Source organism: Bufo bufo, chromosome 4, assembly GCF_905171765.1.
Source record: "Bufo bufo chromosome 4, aBufBuf1.1, whole genome shotgun sequence".
NCBI lineage: Eukaryota > Metazoa > Chordata > Amphibia > Anura > Bufonidae > Bufo > Bufo bufo.
Window position 1 is genome coordinate 23,771,880 of NC_053392.1, and position 22,889 is coordinate 23,794,768.

The 22,889-nt window shown below is 47.6% G+C and overlaps 1 pseudogene; it reads right to left on the bottom strand.

The window, feature by feature from the left end:
* Positions 1-8,527: 8,527 nt before the first annotated feature.
* LOC121000104 lies at positions 8,528-8,702 on the bottom strand (annotated as a pseudogene).
* Between the last annotated feature and the right edge of the window lie 14,187 nt (positions 8,703-22,889).

The window sequence follows — 22,889 nt, forward strand, 5'->3', positions numbered from 1 at the left end:
TGTGGAAAGGTTTTGTCACCACGCCACAGCTAACTGCACCACCACCTGATACGGAACGTGTTAGCAGGAGGCAACATTTTACTAACATGGTGGAACAGTACATGTGCACACCCCTCCACGTACTGACTGATGGTTCGGCCCCATTCAACTTCTGGGTCTCCAAATTGTCCACGTGGCCAGAGCTAGCCTTTTATGCCTTGGAGGTGCTGGCCTGCCCGGCGGCCAGCGTTTTGTCTGAACGTGTATTCAGCACGGCAGGGCGCGTCATTACAGACAAACGCAGCCGCCTGTCTACAGCCAATGTGGACAAGCTGACGTTCATAAAAATGAACCAAGCATGGATCCCACAGGTCCTGTCCATCCCTTGTGCAGATTAGACATTTATAACTACCTCCCCTTAAACATATATTATTGTACTCCAGGGCACTTCCTCATTCAATCCTTTTTTTATTTTCATTTTACCATTATATTGCGGGGCAACCCAAAGTTGAATGAACCTCTCCTCTGTCTCGGTGCCGGGGCCTAAAAATATCTGACAGTGGCCTGTTCCAGTGTTGGGTGACATGAAGCCTGATTCTCTGCTATGACATGAAGCCTGAATCTCTGCTATGGGACCTCTCTCCTCTGTCTGGGTGCCGGGGCCTAAAAATATCTGACAGTGGCCTGTTCCCGTGGTGGGTGACATGAAGCCTGATTCTCTGCTATGACATGAAGCCTGATTCTCTGTTATGGGACCTCTCTCCTCTGTCTGGGTGCCGGGGCCTAAATATCTGACAATGGCCTGTTCCGGTGGTGGGTGACATGAAGCCTGATTCTCTGCTATGACATGAAGCCTGATTCTCTGCTATGACATGAAGCCTGATTCTCTGCTATGACTTGAAGCCTGATTCTCTGCTATGACATGAAGCCTGAATCTCTGCTATGGGACCTGTCACGAGGGTATCAAGAGCCACGTATGACTCCGTTATACCCGGGGTCAGGAGTTCGCAGCGGGTGGCTGCGCGCTCTATATCTAAAGATCACGTTGTTTCTTAGTGATTGTTTTCTGTGTTTGCCTTGCTATCCTTTTTGTCTCAATCAGGGATCCGTAGCTTCTCCTCCTCAGCTGTTTCTTGTCTGCCACTCCCAACCTCCTTATATTCTCCCCTCACTCTTCTCTAGTTGCCAGTTATAGAGCTTCCTGCCTGGACATCTATACTGACCCACTGGAGTTGTGAATCCTGGTTGTCGTTCCAGAGTGCTACCCTCCGGATCCCTGTTGGGCTTCTTGTTGTCTCCTGTTGTCGCCCACCTGGGATTATATGTTGAGTTTGTATTGTCTGTCCTTCCCTTGGTGTTTTCCTTTAGAGCTAGTGGTGCGGACTAGTGTTCCCACCGCCCTGTTCACTATCTAGGGCTCAGCTTAGGGAAAGCCAGGGCTTTAGACACGTGATCGGCGTACGGGTGAGGAACCCGTCTAGGGACGTCAGGGCAGCCAGGTGCCAGCCGCTAGGTGAGTCAGGGGTCACCACCTTCCCTCTCACTTGGGCAGGGCCTTCCTTGTTCCCTCCCTCTGTGTCACGTATGTGATAGTCACGCCGACCGTGATATTATAACTGGCCTTTACTTTTTGAGAAAAAAAAATAAAAAATTTCTTTTTGTTGTTTTTTTTTCTCTACTTAGAATCCAATATGGATCCTATTGCTGCCTTGGCAAAACAGCTTCAAGGCCTGTCTTTGGAGGTGGCAGGATTGAAGGCGTCTGTCCTCCAACAACAGCAGCAAATGCAGCAGACCGCACCCCCAGCGGTTGCTATGGGTAACCAGGTTGTTACAGAACCCAAGGTTGTTCTTCCTGACAGATTTTCTGGGGGAAGGGACAAATTTGCGACGTTCCGTGAGGCCTGCAAATTATACTTTAAGTTGCGCCCTTACTCCTCAGGTAATGAAGAACAGCGGGTTGGGATTGTCATTTCCCTGCTTCAGGGGGACCCACAATCCTGGGCGTTCTCGTTACCCCCTGGTTCCCAGGCTCTCCGGTCAGTGGAGGGATTTTTTGGGGCTTTGGGTCTCATATATGATGACCCTGACCGAGTCGCCCTGGCTGAGTCGAAGTTACGGAGACTCCTACAGGGAGATCGGTCAGCAGAGGAATATTGCTCAGAGTTCCGTAGGTGGGCTACGGATACTCAGTGGAACGACCCGGCTCTCAGGAGTCAGTTCTGCTCTGGGTTATCTGAAAGGGTTAAGGATGCACTGGCGCTGTATGAGACCCCCCTTTCCCTTGATGCTGTTATGTCCCTCTCTATCAGAATAGATAGGCGTCTTAGGGAGAGATCGAAAATTCCTGAGCAATTGGTTACCTCTCCCAAGCAACAATTAGTCTGTACTGACTTAGATGAGCCTATGCAGCTAGGCGGAACTTCTCGTCAGGTCCGTCCCCCTGAGGTTCGCCGTAGGGGGGGGGCTTGTTTTTTCTGTGGGGGGAAGGGTCATTTCATTAATGTCTGTCCCTCCTTTCTCAAAAACAAAAGACCGTCGGAAAACTACTAACCCCAGGCTGTGCGGAGGATGTCAGCCGGGGGGTATACGTTTCCTCCATACGAACATCTCAATTTGTGCTACCAGCTGTTATTGTTTTTGGTGTTAAGACGGACTCTATTTCTTTTTTTCTAGACAGTGGAGCAGGGGTAAATTTGATAGATGCCCATTTTGCCCGCACTATGGGTTTGTCTCTCTGTACGCTGCAGAGACCTATTCCCGTATTCGCTATAGATTCGGCTCCTCTGTCTCAGAGAAACCTCACCCACATTGTTCATAATTTACACCTTCGGGTAGGGGACCACCATAATGAGTGTCTTTCATGTTACGTTCTGGAGGGCCTTCCCTCTCCTGTGGTATTGGGTCTTCCCTGGTTGGTAGCGCACAATCCAGTGGTGGATTGGCAGGCCAGGGAGATATTGGAGTGGAGTGAGCATTGCAGAGAGAATTGCTTAAATAACAATTGCTTAATCGCCTCCATAGCTTCCCTACCTACATTTATTTCGGAATTTGAGGACGTTTTTTCTGAAAAAGGTTGTCAGAAGCTACCACCTCATCGTCCTTACGATTGCCAGGTTAACCTGATTCCCGGTGCAAAATTACCCAAGTCCAGGTTGTATAATCTTTCGGGTCCCGAGAGACAAGCCATGAAAGATTATATCTCCGAGAGTCCGGCTAAGGGACACATCAGACCCTCTTCTTCACCCGTGGCTGCAGGGTTTTTCTTTGTTAAAAAGAAAGATGGGGGCCTGCGTCCTTGCCTAGATTTCCGTGAGCTAAACCAGATAACCATCCGAGACCCATACCCTCTTCCTCTCATTCCTGACCTTTTTAATCAGATTGCGGGTGCTAGGTGGTTCTCCAAACTTGATCTTAGGGGGGCCTACAATCTGATTCGTATCAGGGAAGAAGATGAGTGGAAGACAGCTTTTAACACCCCTGAGGGGCATTATGAAAATCTAGTTATGCCTTTCGGTCTGACCAATGGCCCCGCTGTCTTCCAACATTTCGTTAATGATATTTTTAGTCATCTCATCGGCAGGTTTGTAGTCATATACCTAGATGATATCTTAATTTATTCGGCTGATCTGAAAACACATGAGGTGCATGTCAGGCAAGTACTGAAGGTCCTACGGACGAATAAATTATATGCGAAAATGTGTCTTCGCGTTCAGGAAATACAGTTCCTGGGATATCTATTATCTGCTTCAGGTTTCCGTATGGATCCTGGGAAGGTCCAGGCAATTTTAGATTGGGATCTTCCTGAGAACCTTAAAGCCCTACAACGGTTTTTGGGTTTTGCAAATTTCTATCGAAAGTTCATTAAAAATTATTCAGTGATCGTTAAACCCCTTACTGACATGACTAGGAAGGGGACTGATTTTTCTAAATGGTCTGACGCCGCTAAAAATGCATTTTCCTCTCTAAAAGAGAGGTTTACCTCGGCACCTGTTCTAATTCAACCTGATGTCTCCCAGCCTTTTATTGTTGAGGTAGATGCGTCAGAGGTGGGAGTGGGGGCTGTATTGTCTCAGGGTCCGTCTCCTGGCAAATGGCGCCCTTGCGCTTTCTTTTCCAAAAAAACAGGCACACGTCTCTTATCAGCCACACGCTTATACTTCTCACTCATCTTTCTAAGATTACTTTAAACCCCTTGCCAAATGGTAGACAAAGACGAGGAAAATCTCTCCTCCTCAGGTAAACCAGAAAGAGACCCTCCCGAGAATGTCCCAAACTGCGGATGGAACCCATATGCACCAAAGAATGGTGACTTATCAGAAGATTCCTGACGACGGTTGTTCAGAGCAAACTCAGCAAGAGGGAGAAATGAACACCAATCCTCCTGGTTCTCTGCCACAAAACAGCGCAAATATGTCTCCAGATTCTGATTGAGGCGCTCAGTCTGACCATTCGACTGCGGGTGAAAAGCAGAAGAGAAGGACAGCCGAACCCCCAGGCGAGAACAGAAAGCCTTCCAGAACCTGGACACACACTGCGTGCCTCTATCGGAAACAATATCAGAGGGAATGCCATGCAATTTAACAATATGGTCGACAAAAGCTTGCGCCAACGTTTTAGCATTGGGTAAACCAGGGAAAGGTACGAAATGAGCCATCTTGCTAAAACGGTCCACCACCACCAGGATCACAGACTTCCCTGAGGAACGAGGAAGATCCGTGATAAAGTCCATGGACAGGTGTGTCCAAGGACGGGAAGGTATGGGTAACGGGAGAAGGGAACCTGAAGGCCGTGAACGAGGGACCTTAGCGCGAGCGCACGTCTCACAAGCAGCCACAAAACCCTCCACCGACTTACGAAGCGCCGGCCACCAAAATCTCAGAGCAATGAGATCTACCGTGGCTCTACTCCCGGGGTGACCAGCAAGAACAGTATCATGATGCTCCTTGAAGAGTTTGTGACGTAGCTCAGGAGGCACAAACAACTTCCCAGAAGGACAACGGGCAGGTGCCTCAGTCTGGGCAGCCTGGACCTCGGCCTCCAAATCAGAATATAGAGCAGAAACAACTACCCCCTCCGCCAAAATGGGACCCGGGTCCTCTGAGTTTCCTCCTCCCGGAAAACAACGAGAGAGAGCATCAGCCTTCACATTTTTGATCCCAGGGTCGAATGTGACGACAAAATTGAATCTGGAGAAGAACAGAGACCATCTGGCCTGTCTCGGATTCATACGCCTGGCCGACTCCAAGTATGCCAGATTCCTATGGTCGGTAAAAACGGTGATAGGGTGCCTGGCCCCCTCCAACCAATGGCGCCATTCCTCGAAAGCCAACTTGATGGCCAACAACTCCCTATCTCCCACATCATAGTTTTTCTCTGCCGGGGAGAGTTTTTTAGAGAAAAAGGCACAGGGTCGCCATTTGGCAGGAGAAGGGCCCTGGGACAAAACCGCACCCACACCCACCTCGGAAGCATCTACCTCAACAATAAAAGGTAAAGAAACATCGGGATGCACCAAGACGGGAGCAGACGCAAAACTCTCTTTAATCTTAGAAAAAGCTGCAAGCGCCTCCTCCGACCAAGAGGAAAAATCCGCCCCCTTTTTTGTCATGTCAGTGAGGGGTTTGACAACAGAGGAATAATTCAAAATGAACTTTCTGTAATAGTTTGCAAAACCCAGAAAGCGCATCAATGCCTTCTGATTCTCCTGAAGCTCCCACTCAAGTACAGCACGGACCTTCTCCGGATCCATGCGAAAACCAGAAGCAGAGAGGAGAAAACCCAGAAATTGAATCTCCGATACCATAAAAAGACATTTCTCCAGCTTGGCGTACAATTTATTTTCCCGCAGAATCTGCAGAACCTGAAAAAGATGATCCTGATGGGTCTGAACATCAGGGGAAAAAAATTTAAATATCATCAAGATACACCAATACAAATTTCCCCATTAAATGGTAGAAAATACTATTAACAAAATGCTGAAAGACGGCCGGAGCATTCATCAGGCCGAAAGGCATAACGAGATTCTCGAAATGCCCGTTAGGGGTATTAAAGGCCGTTTTCCATTCATCCCCCTCTCTGACCCTGACCAGGTTGTACGCGCCTCTCAAATCCAATTTGGAAAAACATTGGCCCCAACAATTTGATTGAAGAGGTCCGGGATCAGAGGAAGGGGATAGGGATCGCGAATCGTGATACGGTTCAGCTCCCTAAAATCTAGGCAAGGTCTCAGAGAGCCATCTTTTTTTTTAACAAAAAAAAAACGCGCGGCAACAGGTGATTTTGAGGGACGAATATGCCCCTTATCTAGACTCTCGAAGATATAGGTTCGCATTGCGATTCTTTCCGGTTGTGAGAGATTGTAGAGGCGTGCTTTTGGCAGCTTGGCGCCGGGAATGAGGTTAATGGGACAGTCAAACTCCTGGTGAGGAGGTAGCTCCTGAACACCGCTCTTGGAAAACACGTCCGAGAAATCAGAGAGAAATGATGGCACAGTTTTAGTAGACACCTCTGCAAAAGTCGCTGTGAGACAATTCTCTCTACAAAAGTCACTCCACTCATTTATTTGCCTTCCTTGCCAATCAATAGTGGGGTTATGTCTAGTGAGCCAGGGTAACCCCAAAACTAGAGGAGAAGGCAATCCGTTAAGGACAAAACAAGATATATCCTCCACATGAGTGTCACCTACAGCTAGCCAGATATTGTGAACAATGCCCTTCAGAGATCTCTGTGAGAGTGGAGCAGAGTCAATAGCAAAAACAGGTATATCCTTTTCTAATGTGCAAACCTGAAAACCATGCATGGCCACAAATTGAGTGTCAATAAGATTGACGGCCGCTCCACTATCGACAAAAATCTCACAAGAAATGACTTTGCTCTCTAGTGCCACCCTGGCAGACAGGAGAAAACGGGAACTGCAGGTCAGAGGAAAAGCATCAATTCCTACATCAACTTTGCCCAAAGTAGCAGATGAAGCAGAATTTGATGATTTACCTTTTGAGGTTTTTCTCTTATTATCGCTCTTAGTACAGTTCAAGAATCTCCTAGACGGACAAACATTTGCCAAATGACCTATGCCCCCACAACAAAAACACACCATACTCTGAGGACTAAATCCTCTTTTATCAGGGGCAAGTCGACCTAGCTGCATGGGCTCCTCCTCAGAGGGGAGCGAGACAGGATGAGGCCCCTGCACACTGAATGAGACCGCACCACTGCCCCTAGACTGACAATGGCTGGACAGAGAGGTTTCGTTTCTTTCTTTTAGACGCCTGTCAAGGCGTACCGCCAATGACATGGCAGACTCTAAGGACGTTGGTCTCTCATGGAAAGCAAACGCATCTTTCAATCTCTCTGAGAGACCATGACAGAACTGACTCCGGAGTGCAGCATCATTCCAACCAGAATAAGCTGCCCATCTCCGAAATTCAGAACAATAAAGCTCCGCAGACAGTTTGTTCTGGCATAAAAAACGTAAGTTAGTTTCGGCCAGAGCAACACGATCCGGGTCATCATATATCTACCCCAGGGCCACAAAAAATCTTTCCACGGATCGAAGGGGGGGATCCCCTGATGGCAGCGAAAAAGCCCAAGTCTGAGCATTACCCCTGAGCAGGGAGATGACAATCCTCACCCTCTGCTCCTCATTACCAGAGGAGTGGGGACACAAGCAAAAATGGAGTTTGCATGCCTCTCTGAAGCGAACAAAATTCTCACTGCCCCCGGAGAACGTTTCCGGAAGTGAGACCTTTGGCTCGCAACAGACTCCATGGGCCGGAGCAGAGCCCAATGCTTGAAGCTGAGTCATAGATTGACGGAGATCCGCTACCTCCAAAGAAAGACCCTGCATGTGGTCAACCAGGCCAGAAAGCGGATCCATGTCAAAAAGGACGGTTTTAGTGGATTATAATGTCACGGCTGTATGTGAGCAACAAGAGCATACACAGTAAATAGAGCTACTGACCGGACCCAAACTAGGGAGGATAAAGGGTGACCCCTGTCAGACCCTCAAAGCTCTCCCTATGCTGCTAAAGCACATGCCCGGATCCAAATGGTGGAACGAGCATGCCCGCGTACCTAAGACTGATGACCACTGTAACCCCTACAATAGTGGAAGGGGCACGGCCACCGGTGCCCTGCTCAGTATATGGAGGGAACCGTGGTCGCCTCAGATCCAGTCAGAAAATAAACAGATACACTACAATGTCTTCACACTTAGCTGAAGGAGCTGCAGCAGCAGAGAAGATGGATCCAAAGACAGCTGGCAATATCCGGAGTACTTGCTGCAGCAGAACACAGGTCCAGTGAAATGATAGCTTACAAGTGAAGATACTCAAGCAAGAGCTACAACTCAAATGAGAAATATAATCCACACCCTACAAAGGAGGAGGGGTGATTTAAAGACAGGGAAATCAAACGCTGGAGGAACAGCTGGGAGGAAGGAAACAGAAAGTAAAGACCTCATCACAGGGGCGGAGAAACAGAGCAGTGAGAACTCCTCCAAGCTCTAGTAGTGACATCATCACAGGGGTGGAGAAACAGAGCTTTGAGAACGTCTCAAAGCTCTGGTAGTGACAGCCCCAGATTGGAAGTAGGAGGACCGACCAAGCATCTTTTTCCATCTCCCGGTTCCTAAAATCTATTCCATAGACCGGCCCCTGATAGGGGACAAAACAGAGATTAAACTGTTAAGAACAGATTTTTTTTAATCAAAAAAAAAGAGGACAGCCTCTGCGGAGCTGAGTATTTTTCGGCCGCGTTGCTGAACGCTCCTGCACAATGGCTGTAGGCTCATCCGTCCTTTTGCGGAGGTGACAAACCTGGTCAGTCAAACCCAAGGCAACATCATCGACCTCATCCCATATGCGTTTTTTCTGGAGCGTGCCCTGCGAAGAGTGCTGGATCAGGCCGTAGATGAGCATGAAGAGGAAGAGTTGTGGTCACCATCACCACCAGAAGCAGCCTTGTCGTCGTCGATTGCTGGACCTGCGGCAACGCAGAGAGAGGAGTCAGAGGAGGAAGGTGGCTTTGAGGAGGTGGAAGACCAACCACAGCAGGCGTCCCAGGGGGCTTGTTGTCACCTTTCGGGGACCCTTGGTGTTGTACGTGACTGGTTGGAGGAAGAGACCTTAAATGACATCAGTGAGGACAAGGAACGGGACATGGCTAGCTTGGTATCCAACATTGTGCAAATGTGGAGTTTGCGGTTGTGCAAATGAACTGTTTGCGGTTTTTTTGCGGTGCGTTAAACGGGGAGTTTGGTCTGTCAGACTTTGGTCTGTCACTGTGAAGCGGGCGTAACCCTTGCACTACCTGATCGATACAACATCATACCTGATCGTATGCACACACTGGATGTTTTAAAGCACGTTATTCCAAACAATTTAGGAATGTTAGGTGATTTATGCCCTTTATGGATTAAAACCCGACTCTGAGTCAACTACGTAATTTTCCATGGGAGTTTTGCCATGGATCATCCTCTGGCATGCCACAGTCCACGTGTTAGTCCCCTTGAAACAACTTTTCCATCACTATTGTGGCCAGAAAGAGTCCCTGTGGGTTTTAAAATCCGTCTGCCTATTGAAGTCTATGGCGGTTCGCCCGTTCGCGAACATTTTTGAAAATTCCCGTTCGACCGTTTGCGAACGGAAAATTTTATGTTTGCGACATCTCTAATGCTGCTATGAAAAAGCACGTTGCCAATTAGCCCACAGCTGCTTTTCATTCAATAATGAAGACCACACTGTATAGACCTACTTCATTGTTAATGGCCGCGTGGCATCTTTAAACAGGGGCTTTTACTGGTATGGGGTTTGGTTGTGTAGGTGCATATTATTGCTGTTCTTGCCTGAAGTTTCCTGAAGGTGGCAATCTGGGCTGATCCCTAACATGATGCAGGCAATGTCGCACATCGAATTTAAGCCGTTACAGAGGGAGCGGACTCCCTCTGTATCCCAATCGGCACCCCGGAAATTAGATTGTGGGGTGAAGATGCCAGTGAAGTCAGGCCGAGACCTATTGTAGGCCTCAAGGCTTTCTCTAGTGTTGCCCAGCAGGCTGCGCCTCTGGCCCATGTCAGTATACCACTGACATTAAAATACAATGCACTATAGAAATTATATAAGAAATCAAAAGATTAAATGGTAGAAAAGTTTAAAAAAAAACATTGAATAAAAAAAATACAATGAAAGAAAATATGCTTTTTTCCCACAAAGAAAACTTCTCAATGAAAAAAAATTACAAAAATAAAATCTCCCCCACATGTTTGGGCTCACTGCATCCATAATCACCTGCACTACCCAAATATCATGCAAATTATCAGGTACCGTACGGTGGACACCTAAAAAAAATAATAATTTTGGAATAGAATTAAAAGTGATCAAAAAGCATTATGTACCCAAAAATGAAAACTACGAGACATCCTGCAAAAATTAAGCCCTCACACAGCTCTGTAGAAGAAAAAATAAAAATGTATTTTCTTTAAAAAAATAAGTGTTTTTGTTGATCAAAAGTAGTAAAACACTATACACTGTATGTATTTGGTGTCGCTGTAATTGTACTGACCCAGAGAATAAAGTAATTTTATTTATATTATTTGTTTTTATTTTTTTGTATTTGTTTATGTTATTTATGCTGAAAAATGACCACAAAATGTATATTGTAAACACTCAGTGTTACGTTGCTTTTTTTCCTACTCCCCTCCCAGAAAGAGTTAAGAGGACAAATTTTGGGATATATTTTGGCAGGAGGCAGAGCAGTGGAAAAAACGGTTCCTTTGTGTAACAACTAACAAACTGAACTGGATGATGCAGCGTCCGCTACTTGTAGCAGAGGCAGCTGGAAAATGGCTGCTAAAAATTGGCTGAAGACGCAGAAGTGAACCACATTTTCATAACAACGAGACAATTTATAGTTTTGCTTGCCTGAGCAGAAGTCCAAGACACCGCATGGGGCACAGGCCATGGAATTTAAATTTGGGTGATGGTGCGGAAGTGCAACACATCTGCAGGACAACAAAACTGTTTACACTTTTTCTTGCCTGGCCAAAAGTCCAACACACCACACAGGCCAGAAAAATAAAATTTAGGCAAAGTGCACCACAATTTCCACAACTAAGAAGTACAGCAGCAAATGAACCTCCAACAACTTGGACAGATTAGAGTTCAGCTTGTTGTTGGTCGAGAATAGTTTTCTCATGGCCACACATTGTCTTATGGATGTCTTATGAAGGAGCAAAGGACAAGCAGGAGAAGAGGCAGTGACTGATGATGAGGACAAGGACCCTGTACAGCTCGAGGATGTGGACTGTCTGTCTCAAAGAATACCAGGAGAAGAAAGAAAGACTTAGGCATCATGCACACGACCGTTGTGTGCATCCGTGGCCGTTGTGCCGTTTTCCGTATTTTTTCGCAGACCCATTGACTTTCAATGGGTCAGTGGAAAAATCGGAAAATGCACCGTTTTGCAGCCGCATCCGTGATTCGTGTTTCCTGTCCGTCAAAAAAATATGACCTGTCCTGTTCAAGTCAATGGGTCCGTGAAAAAACACGGATGCACACAAGATTGGCATCCGCGTCCGTGGTCCGTGGCCGTAGGCTACTTTCACACAGACGGATCCGCAGATCCGTCTGCATAAAAGCTTTTTCAGAGCTGAGTTTTCACTTCGTGAAAACTCAGATCCGACAGTATATTCTAACACAGAGGCGTTCCCATAGTGATGGGGACGCTTCTAGTTAGAATATACTTTGAACTGTGTACATGACTGCCCCCTGCTGCCTGGCAGCACCCAATCTCTTACAGGGGGCTGTGATCCGCACAATTAACCCCTCAGGTGCTGCACCTGAGGGGTTAATTGTGCGTATTATAGCCCCCTGTAAGAGATCATGTGCTGCCAGGCAGGAGGGGGCACACCCCCCTCCCTCCCCAGTTTTAAATTCATTGGTGGCCAGTGGGCCCCCCTCCCTCCCCTGTAGTTAACACATTGGCGGCCAGTGCGGCCGTCCGGCCCCCCCTCCCTCCCCTGTAGTTAACACATTGGTGGCCAGTGCGGCCGGCCCCCCCTCCCTCCCCTGTAGTACTGTAGATTCATTGGTGGCCAGTGGGCCCCCCCTGCTAATTAAAATCTCCCCCCCTATCATTGGTGGCAGCGGAGAGTACCGATCAGAGTCCCAGTTTAATCGCTGGGGCTCCGATCGGTAACCATGGCAACTAGGACACTACTGCAGTCCTGGTTGCCATGGTTACTTAGCAATTTTTAGAAGCATTATATTTACCTGCGAGCTGCGATGTCTGTGTCCGGCCGGGCGCTCCTCCTACTGGTAAGTGACAGGTCTGCGCTATAAGCAATGCGCCGCACAGACCTTTAACTTACCAGTAGGAGGAGTGTCCGGCCGGTCACAGACATCACAGCTCGCAGGTAAGTATAATGCTTCTAAAAATTGCTAAGTAACCATGGCAACCAGGACTGCAGTAGTGTCCCGGTTGCCATGGTTTCCGATCGGAGCCCCAGCGATTAAACTGGGACTCCGATCGGTACTCTCCGCTGCCACCAATTATAGGGGGGGAGATTTTAATTAGGAGGGGGAGGGAGGGGGGGCCCACTTGCCACCAATGAATCTACAGTACTACAGGGGAGGGAGGGGGGGCCGACCGCACTGGCCACCAATGTGTTTGATACAGGGGAGGGAGGGGGGCCGCACTGGCCACCAATGAGTTAAATACAGAGGGGGTCTGCCCCCTGCTGCCTGGCAGCACCGGCCAGGCAGCAGGGGGCAGTCATGTACACAGTTCTTTTAGTATATTCCAACCTGAAGCGTCCCCATCACCATGGGAACACCTCTGTGTTAGAATATACTGTCGGATCTGAGTTTCACGATCTAACTCAAATCCGATGGTATATTCTAACATAGAGGTGTTCCCATGGTGATGGGGACGCTTCAAGTTAAAATATACCATCGGATTGGAGAAAACTCCGATCCGATGGTATAAAAGGGACTCCTGACTTTACATTGAAAGTCAATGGGGGACGGATCAGTTTGCAATTGCACCATATTGTGTCAACGTCAAACGGATCCGTCCCCATTGACTTGCATTGTAATTCAGGACGGATCCGTTTGGCTCCGCACGGCCAGGCGGACACCAAAACGACTTTTTTTTTTCATGTCTGTGGATCCTCCAAAAATCAAGGAAGACCCACGGACGAAAAAACGGTCACGGATCACGGACCTACGGACCCCGTTTTTGCGGACCTTAAAAAAAACGGTCGTGTGCATGAGGCCTAACTCTGATTGGAAATGCTGGCCAGATCTATTTACCTCAGGATCCGATGAAGCCGCCTCATGGGCTGCAATAGAGCCCGGTACCTATGTTTGAACACCCATGGCTTATATTAATCCTGCAGATTTTGCACACGTCTGTGGCTTTGTGTCTGCGATGTAAAGAAAAAATGCCACACGGGAACTGCTGGCACAGAGCTGGAGGCCCTGCCAGTGAAGAGAAGTTCAGGCCAGATGTTGCTGTGCTCTTTAGTGCCACTGCAGCCACCACTCTCCTCCTCCGGTCATCTCCTGCCCTCAGCACCCTGACCTGTATGCGTGGTCCTGTCCTACATACAACACTCCTCATAGTCCTCACCCTGCCCACCACTGTTAGCAGCCTGTGATATGTCATCATAGGTTTCTGGTCTGTATTTGCAGCAAGTGCCACCATCACTACCACTGTCACCTCCATGGCTACAAGTACCACTAATACTGGCCACGTGGCTGTTGCTGCTACTAAACACATTCTGAAGAGGCCTATGCCTTTCATTTGCTCTCTTCAGTTTTCCAGATATTTTATTATGAGGCCTTTAAATAAAAACTTACCAGTTTCCTATAAAGGAAAAGTCAAGGGTTTCCTAAATGAAAAATCATAAGTTTTGTACACAGATTACTGAATGGTACAAGCAAAATAGCAAGTGTTTTTTTTTATTTTTTTATTTATATAAAATTTAGATTCATTTTGTGGACAGGTTTTTGTGTAATTCACAACAAATCTGGTTAATTTAGAACCAAATCGCTCTTTCCTACCATTAACCCTTGTTTTTCACTTTTTTTTTTATTGGGATGGCTATTTGTATCTAATTGTTTTATGTCTTAAAGTGTCCTTGGCGGTACTTACTACTGGTGTTCACCATCACTGTGTTATTGGACTGGTATATCAGTAACAGGTGAATGGGTTTCTATTGGTCCCTGTTACCGATTGATATGGAGGTAGATGTTTGGTTGGTCTGCATTTCATGGTCCCTCTGCCTTCCTCCCTATAATCTGGTCCTGGTCAGAAATCCTATGGTTATTGATTAGTGATCAGTCATGTTTAGATCCTCCTTACAATTAGATATGAATTACTTCTTCTTACATCATCTTTACTACAAGAAGCCATTAGAAAGTCAGAAGAAATGCAGAATACTTACGAATGACACTCAATTGAATTTGGATTCTTTAGTAATGTAGACCCGTGATGTCTGGAAAAAGAGGACGCTAGTTGTATTATCCCTCCAACTATCAGGTCCCCTGGGCTTTGGGTGAAAGGAGAATCTTCAGCCATTTCCAGTCTGCATGGAGAAGCCCGGGAACAAGTTCTGTAGATGATAATAAGCATCAGGGCGAAGAACTGTATGAGGATCCTCATGATTTCCTAAAACAACAGAAACATATCCCAAGTTAAGACATTGTCAGTCTGGTCCTTCATGCTACATATGATGTATCTTATTAGAGCAGTAGATGAGAGTCACAGTGAAAAAGCTCCTCTTACATTCTAGAAAAAGAACAGCATGGTGGCATAGATGGCCTAATGTGTAATAAGGATTATACTGAGAAAGAGCCCCAGCTGGAAAAAGGAGTGATATGTCATAGAAAGCAAAATATTTCTTCCTGATCCCTGTGGAGATGACACTGGATGAACCTTCAGACAAGGATTTTACTATATAAACGCTTATGTAAGGGTACTTTCACACTTGCGGCAGGACGAAGCGGCGGTCCGGCGGCACGGCGAAATAGCCTCAGGACGGATCCGACATGGTGAACAGCATGTCGGATCCGTCCTGCCGCAAGTGTGAAAGTAGCCTTAGACAGTACTGCAGGTAATCAAGAATTCCAATTACTACATGTATACGGCTAATGAGTGCAGAAAGCTTCCAGAAATCATGACTTACAATGTTATATATCACACCTGGCTAAGGGGCTAGGAATGTCATTACTGATAGATATGTCTGAGTGAGGGGCGTCAGGGTCCATGTGATGTCTGAGTGAGGGGCGTCAGGGTCCATGTGATATCTGAGTGAGGGGTGTCAGGGTCCATGTGATGTCTGAGTGAGGGGTGTCAGGGTCCATGTGATGTCTGAGAGAGGGGTGTCAGGGTCCATGTGATGTCTGAGTGAGGGGTGTCAGGGTCCATGTGATGTCTGAGTGAGGGGCGTCAGGGTCCATGTGATGTCTGAGTGAGGGGTGTCAGGCTCCCTATGATGTCTGAGTGAGGGGTGTCAGGGTCCATGTGATGTCTGAATGAGGGGTGTCAGGATCCATGTGATGTCTGAGAGAGGGGCGTCAGGGTCCATGTGATGTCTCAGTGAGGGGTGTCAGGGTATATGTGATGTCTGAGTGAGGGGCGTCAGGGTCCCTGTGTTGTCTCAGTGAGGGGCGTCAGGGTCCATGTTATGTCTGAGTGAGGGGTGTCAGGGTCCATGTTATGTCTGAGTGAGGGGCGTCAGGGTCCATGTGATGTCTGAGTGAGGGGCTTCAGGGTCCATGTGATGTCTGAGTGAGGGGTGTCAGGGTCCATGTAATGTCTGAGTGAGGGGTGTCAGGGTCCATGTGATGAGTAGAAGTGGCGGTCACTTACCTGTTAGTATGGAGATCCTGGCTGTACGGTGACAGGTGAAGATGAGTCCAGGTCCTCTTCTTCCCAGAGTCTGTCTCTGATCCTCACATTTATCTTCTCCTTACATCAGCACTGGCTCATCTGTGAAGAGATCAGGTAGAAATAGAAGAGTTCGGGGAATTATGAGAAATTCTGAAATATGTTTTTCCAGAAGATGCAATATTCTTATTTAGTCCCCTGTGTCTTGATTATAAAATTATAAAAAAAAATCAGAAGTTTCTCACATCTGCTCACTGTAAACTTTGTTATAACTTAGAAGTGCCGCAGTAACATCAAACCATTGTGCACCAGTAGATATAAGTGAATTGTAAAAGGCTCATTCGTGAGGTTTGGTGAAAAGTGACCAGTAGAGGCGAGGTCACCGTACCTCACCTGTTATTATCCAAGTGGGTGTGTAGTGCCCTGGAGCAGAGAGTAGAGATGTCGCGAACATAAAATTTTCCGTTCGCGAACGGCGAACGCAAATTTTTGCAAATGTTCGCGAACGGGCAAACAGGGCGAACCGTCATAGACTTCAATAGGCAGGTGAATTTTAAAACCCACAGGGACTCTTTCTGGCCACAATAGTGATGGAAAAGTTGTTTCAAGGGGACTAACACCTGGACTGTGGCATGCCGGAGGGGGATCCATGGCAAAACTCCCATGGAAAATTACATAGTTGACGCAGAGTCTGGTTTTAATCCATAAAGGGCATAAATCACCTAACATTCCTAAATTGTTTGGAATAACGTGCTTTAAAACATCAGGTATGATGTTGTATCGATCAGGTAGTGTAAGGGTTACGCCCGCTTCACAGTGACAGACCAAACTCCCCGTTTAATGCACCGCAAACAACCGCAAACAGTCCATTTGCACAACAGCAAACTCCCTATTTGCACAAGGATGGATACCTAGCTAGCCATGTCCTGTTCCTTGTCCTCACTGATGTCATTGAAGGTCTCTTCCTCCACCCAGCCAAGTACAACACCAAGGGTTCCCGAAAGGTGACAACAAGCTCCTGGGACGCCTGCTGTGGTTGGTCTTCCACCTCCTCAAAGCCACCTTCCTCCTCTGACTCCTCTTCTTCAGACTCCTCTCTATGCGTTATTATAAGGTGTGTTAAGTAGTACTATTCCTATCAGTTTAATCCCTGTTACGTCCCCTATCAGGGGACATGTATATGGCATCGATTTTAGGAACCGGAAGATGGAAAAAGATGCTTAGTCGGTCCTCCTGCTTCAAATCTGGGGCACTGCGAGTGCAATCTAATGTGGCACCAGATAGGAGTGGTGTGTTATGTTGTTCTATGCTTATCAGTTTAATCCCTGTTACGTCCCCTATCAGGGGACATGTATATGGCATCGATTTTAGGAACGGGGAGATGGAAAAAGATGCTTTATCGGTCCTCCTACTTCAAATTTGGGGCACTGCGCGTGCAATCTTATGTGCCACCAGATAGTTGTGGTGTGTTATGTTGTTCTATTCTTATCAGTTTAATCCCTGTTACGTCTCCTATCAGGGGACGTGTATATGGCATCGATTTTAGGAACGGGGAGATGGAAAAAGATGCTTGGTCGGTCCTCCTACTTCAAATTTGGGGCACTGCGCATGCAATCTAATGTGCGACCAGATAGTTGTGGTGTGTTATGTTGTTCTATTCTTATCAGTTTAATCCCTGTTACGTCCCTTATCAGGGGACGTGTATATGGCATCGATTTTAGGAATGGGGAGATGGAAAAAGATGCTTGGTCGGTCCTCCTACTTCAAATTTGGGGCACTGCGCGTGTAATCTAATGTGCCACCAGATAGGAGTGGTGTGGTAAGTAGTTATATTCTTATCAGTTTAATCCCTGTTACGTCCCCTATTAGGGGACGTGTATGGAATAGATTTTAGACAACCGCAAAGAGTTGTCAATAGTTGACACACTCATGACATAAATTTTATACCTCTATGCGTTAATCTTGGTGTAGTTATGACTGTGCTCGTGCTCACGTTTGGGAGATTGCAGGCGATGGCAGTTTTACAAACCCTATGGTCGTGCTGAGGTAGTTCAGTGACAGTTAAGTGACCCAGAAAACAATGATTCTGCAGTGTGGGCCCATTGTTTGCCTAGTAGGCTTTAATGATCACCTTAGATGATCACAAAGAAAATTTATGTTTTTTCTATGCAAAATTATCCAGCCGATCGCTTTTGGTCTGTTCACAATGAAGCAACGACCTTATCATCTGGGGTGTGCCAACATTGCAATTGCCAACACACTCATAGAGGAGGTCGCTTCATTGTGATACGCAAGCCCCTTCACCACGACAAGGTAACGATCACGAAGGGGAATTGACAAATGTATGTGCCTTTTTTTGGGGGGGGGGGTTTGAAACCACAGAGCAGCACCAGAGGCCAGAAAAATTAGGCATGTACACATGCCTGAAAAATTAGGTATTGTTGCAGCCGTTGCTGTAGCAGCGGCCAGAAAAATTGATGTTTGTTTCCCAGGTAGAAAGTGCCCTAAAACATTGCGGCTTGAACCCTAGTTGGTGGAGGATAAGTCACGCAAGTCACGCAAGTCATCCGGCATTCAGAGATAAAATACAGCAGCGTCTGGACCCAAGGCAGCTCATCTCATCAGGCCTTTTTTAGTCGAATGTATCGCCCACTGTCAGTCCCTTCGGGATCTATCCCTCATTCATCTTAATAAAGGTGAGGTAATCTAGACTTTTTTGACCTAGGTGACTTCTCTTCTCAGTAACAATACCTCCTGCTGCACTGAAGGTCCTTTCTGACAGGACACTTGAAGCGGGGCAGGCCAGAAGTTCTATCACAAATTGGGATAGCTCAGGCCACAGGTCAAGCCTGCACACCCAGTAGTCAATGGGTTCATCGCTCCACAGAGTGTCAATATCTGCAGTTAAGGCGAGGTAGTCTGCTACCTGTTGGTCGAGTCGCTCTCTGAGGGTGGACCCCGAAGGGCTGTGGCGATGCGTGAGACTTAAAAAGCTCTATATGTCCTCCATCAACAACACGTCTGTAAAGCGTCCTGTCCTTGCCGGCGTGGTCGTGGGAGGAGGAGGATTACTTTCACCTCTTCCCCTGTTAGATTCCCGTTGTGCTGTGACATCACCCTTATGCACTGTGTAAAGCATACTTTTTAATTTATTTTGGAACTGCTGCATCCTTTCCGACTTGCGGTAATTCGGTAACATTTTAGGCACTTTCTGCTTATACCAGGGGTCTAGTAGCATGGCCACCCAGTACAGGTCGTTTTCCTTCAGCCTTTTTATACGAGGGTCCCTCAACAGGCACGACAGCATGAAAGACCACATTTGCACAAGGTTGGATGCCGAGCTACTCATGTCCCGTTCCTCGTCCTCGGTGATCTCACTGAAGGTATGTTCTTCCCCCCAGCCACGTACAACACCACAGGTACCAGATAGGTGACAACGAGCACCCTGGGATGCCTGTTGTGGTTTGTCTTCCTCCTCCTCCTCAAAGCCAGATTCCTCCTCTGACTCCTCTTCTTCACAATCCTCTTCCAGCGTTGCCGCAGGTCCAGCAAGCAATGCTGATAAGACTGTTTCTGGTGGTGATGGTGACCAGAACTCTTCCTCTTCCTCTTCACGCGTTAATCTACAGCCTGATCCAGCAGTCTTCGCAGGGCACGCTCCAGGAAGAAAACAAATGGGATGATGTCGCTGATGGTGCCTTCGGTACGACTGACTAGGTTTGTCACCTCCTCAAAAGGACGCATGAGCCTACAGGCATTGCGCATGAGCGTCCAGTAACGTGGCAAAAAAATTCCCAGCTCCGCAGAGGCTGTCCTAGCACCCCGGTCATACAAATACTCGTTGACGGCTTTTTCTTGTTGGAGCAGGCGGTCGAACATTAGGAGTGTTGAATTCCAACGTGTCGGGCTGTCGCAAATCAAGCGCCTTACTGGCATGTTGTTTCGCCGCTGGATATCTGAAAAGTGCGCCATGGCCGTGTAGGAACGCCTGAAATGGCCACACACCTTCCTGGCCTGCTTCAGGACGTCCTGTAAGCCTGGGTAATTATGCACAAAGCGTTGTACGATCAGATTACACACATGTGCCATGCACGGCACATGTGTCAACTTGCCCAAATTCAATGCCGCCAACAAATTGCTTCCGCTGTCACACACCACTTTGCCGATCTCCAGTTGGTGCGAAGGCAGACACTGATCCACCTGTGCGTACAGGGCGGACAGGAGTGCTCGTCCAGTGTGACTCTCTGCTTTCAGGCAAGTCAACCCCAAGACGGCGTGACACTGTCGTATCCGGGATGTGGAATAGCCCCTGGGGAGCTGGGGGGGGGGGGGGGTGCCGTTGATGTGGAGCAAGACGCAGCAGCAGAAGAGGACTCAGCTGAGGAGGTTATGGAAGAGGATGGAGTAGGAGGAGTAGAGGAGGTGGCAGCAGGCCTGCCTGCAAGTCATGGCGGTGTCACCAACTCCTCTGAAGAGCCACGCATTCCATGCTTGGCAGCCATCAGCAGGTTTACCCAATGCGCAGTGTAGGTGATATACCTGCCCTGACCATGTTTTGCAGACCAGGTATCAGTGGTCAGATGGACCCTTGTCCCAACACTGTGTGCCAGACATGTCATTACTTCCTTTTGCACAATCGAGTACAAGTTGGGGATTGCCTTTTGTGCAAAGAAATTTCGGCCGGGTACCTTCCACTGCGTTGTCCCAATAGCTACAAATTTTTGGAATGCCACAGACTCCACCAGCTTGTATGGTAAAAACTGGCGGGCTAAGAGTTCAGACAAGCCAGCTGTCAGACACCGGACAAGGGGGTGACTTTGTGACATTGGCTTCTTACACTCAGACACCTGACTGTGGGCAGATGAACAGGAACTGCTCAAGGCGAGAGACGGAGTGGCGGATGGTTGAGAGGGGGCAAGGAGGACAGCAGTGGTTGACATGGCTGAAGATGCTGGACCAGGAGGAGGATGGCGGCTTTGAGTTTGTCTGCTGCTTGTACTCATGTGTTGATCCCATAGGCGTTTGTGATGTGCGATCATGTGCCTTCGCAAAGCAGTTGTACCTAGGTGGGTGTTGGACTTCCCACGACTCTGTTTCTTTTGGCACAGGTTGCAAATGGCATTGCTGTTGTCAGAGGCAGACACACAAATAAAATGCCACACTGCTGAGCTCTGCAATGACGGCATTCTGGTGGTGGCAACAGCATGCATTGATTGGCGTGCTGTCTGGCTGACCCCGAGTGCCGATGCATGCTGTCTGACTGTGCCACTAGCTCCTTGCGACGACCTCCACCTGCTTCCAACTCGTCTCCTCCTCCTCTCTGTCTCCCCTTCTGAACTTTCCCCCTGTTCTTCTTCTCTTCTAGCGGGCACCCACGTGACATCCACGGACACATCGTCATAATCAACCACATTACTTGTATCTGACAACTCAGCAAAGGAAGCAGCAGCGGGTACAAGATCATCATCATCACACAGTACGTCCATGTGTGTAATGCTGCCTGACTGAGACATATCCCTGTTATCTATATCCTCTGGCAATAATGGTTGCGCATCACTCATTTCTTCCAACTGATGTGTAAATAACTCCTCTGACAGATCAAGTGAAGCGGCTGTGGTGCTAGGGTTGGTGGTGACGGCAGGTGGGCGAGTGGTAACTTGAGAGGTGCCCGAAGCTAAGCTGGAGGAGGGTGGTGCGTAAAGGTTCCGAGCGGAAGCTGTAGAAGATTGGGTGTCCTGTGTTAGCCAGTCAACTATGTCCTCAGAACTTTTCGAGTTCAGGGTACGTGGCCTCTGAACACTAGGCATTAATCTACCCTGGCAGGCCCTGAAACACACACTTGTGAAGGAAACTGACTGCTATTATTTCACAGTCAAAAATTATTATTATTTGTTTAAATGCAAGCTATTGTGACACCAGATATGAGTGGTGGCACTGGGCAAGTGGGCACAGTATACGCTGAGCCTGACACACACGCTCGCAGGCAGGCAACTGCAATTAAATTAATCAGGGGAAAAAAAAAAAGCAGACTGATGTTCTAGCCCTAAAAAGAGCTTTTTGGGGTGCTGTCCTTACAGCAGAGATCAGATGAGTCCTTCAGGACTGTAGTGGACACTGGATACACTGGCCTAGCTATCGATTTCCCTATTAAATCAGCAGCAGCAGCAGCACTGTCCCTCCTCTCACTAAGAATGCAGCTTCCGAATGAATCTAAAATGGATGCTGTCCAGGAGGTGGGAGGGTCTGGGAGGGAGGGTCTGCTGCTGATTGGCTGGAATGTGTCTGCTGACTGTGAGGTACAGGGTCAAAGTTTACTCAATGATGACGAATAGGGGGCGAACCGAACATCGCATATGTTCGCCCTCCGCGGCGAACGCGAACAAGCTATGTTCGCCGGGAACTATTCGCCGGCGAACTATTCGGGACATCTCTAGCAGAGAGTCCTTTGATGTTTGGACATTTGTTGACAATTGTCTATTTCCAGAATGCAAGGTTATAGACTTCTTACTTTGTTTTACTTTAAGGGGTTAACTTGCACTGTTTAATTTGTTAAATTCTCTGTAACTGCATTTTATATGTTGTAATTTATATTCTTAGCGCATATAGTGGTGTGCTGCTACTGTTTTTTGTTTGCTGTATTATTGCCGGGTAGCTTGCACCTGCGATTTGTCTCAGGAGGTGCTGTTCCGTTTTTTGGATATTTATATAGTATAGAGGACTAGGCATCCTCTTTGGAACTTAGCACTCCCCGCCCATCCCCCACCCCTTGGTGTTTTTAATCAGAGAAACAATGGAACTGGACATTCCGTGTTAGAGTAGGTCCCACCTGATAAGAAGCTACCTTGTCATCTGGTAGGTGGGCTCGACATATTTTTGATCAATAATATGTGCTAAGAGCTTCTTCACTGCTTTGCAGTAACTATATGGCGTCATGTATTTGACCCTGTTCAAACATTCACCTGTTCACTTAGTCTTAGCGCATATAGTGGTGTGCTGCTACTGTTTTTTGTTTGCTGT